This window comes from Ostrea edulis, chromosome 8 (assembly GCF_947568905.1).
Source record: "Ostrea edulis chromosome 8, xbOstEdul1.1, whole genome shotgun sequence".
In the NCBI taxonomy this organism is placed as follows: Eukaryota; Metazoa; Mollusca; class Bivalvia; order Ostreida; family Ostreidae; genus Ostrea; species Ostrea edulis.
Window position 1 is genome coordinate 75,880,440 of NC_079171.1, and position 1,852 is coordinate 75,882,291.

Below are 1,852 nucleotides of genomic sequence, written 5' to 3' on the forward strand. Positions count from 1 at the left end.
ATGTCTATTAATACTATCTACACGTATGACTTTTATAGATGTCTATTAATACTACACGTATGACTTTTATAGATGTCTATTAATACTACACGTATGACTTTTATAGATGTCTATTAATACTACACGTATGACTTTTATAGATGTCTATTAATACTACCTACACGTATGACTTTTATAGATGTCTATTAATACTACACGTATGACTTTTATAGATGTCTATTAATACTACACGTATGACTTTTATAGATGTCTATTAATACTATCTACACGTATGACTTTTATAGATATCTATTAATACTATACGTATGACTTTTATAGATGTCTATTAATACTATACGTATGACTTTTATAGATGTCTATTAATACTATACGTATGACTTTTATAGATGTCTATTAATACTACATGTATGACTTTTATAGATGTCTATTAATACTATCTACACGTATGACTTTTATAGATGTCTATTAATACTACACGTATGACTTTTATAGATGTCTATTAATACTACACGTATGACTTTTATAGATGTCTATTAATACTACACGTATGACTTTTATAGATGTCTATTAATACTACCTACACGTATGACTTTTATAGATGTCTATTAATACTACACGTATGACTTTTATAAATGTCTATTAATACTACACGTATGACTTTTATAGATGTCTATTAATACTACACGTATGACTTTTATAGATGTCTATTAATACTACCTACACGTATGACTTTTATAGATGTCTATTAATACTACACGTATGACTTTTATAGATGTCTATTAATACTACACGTATGACTTTTATAGATGTCTATTAATACTATCTACACGTATGACTTTTATAGATATCTATTAATACTACACGTATGACTTTTATAGATGTCTATTAATACTACACGTATGACTTTTATAGATATCTATTAATACTACACGTATGACTTTTATAGATGTCTATTAATACTATACGTATGACTTTTATAGATGTCTATTAATACTATACGTATGACTTTTATAGATGTCTATTAATACTATACGTATGACTTTTATAGATGTCTATTAATACTACATGTATGACTTTTATAGATGTCTATTAATACTATCTACACGTATGACTTTTATAGATGTCTATTAATACTACACGTATGACTTTTATAGATGTCTATTAATACTACACGTATGACTTTTATAGATGTCTATTAATACTACACGTATGACTTTTATAGATGTCTATTAATACTACCTACACGTATGACTTTTATAGATGTCTATTAATACTACACGTATGACTTTTATAAATGTCTATTAATACTACACGTATGACTTTTATAGATGTCTATTAATACTACATGTATGACTTTTATAGATGTCTATTAATACTATACGTATGACTTTTATAGATGTCTATTAATACTACATGTATGACTTTTATAGATGTCTATTAATACTATCTACACGTATGACTTTTATAGATGTCTATTAATACTACACGTATGACTTTTATAGATGTCTATTAATACTACACGTATGACTTTTATAGATATCTATTAATACTACACGTATGACTTTTATAGATGTCTATTAATACTATCTACACGTATGACTTTTATAGATGTCTATTAATACTACACGTATGACTTTTATAGATATCTATTAATACTACCTACACGTATGACTTTTATAGATGTCTATTAATACTATACGTATGACTTTTATAGATGTCTATTAATACTATCTACAGGTATGACTTTTATAGATGTCTATTAATACTATACGTATGACTTTTATAGATATCTATTAATACTACCTACACGTATGACTTTTATAGATGTCTATTAATACTATACGTATGACTT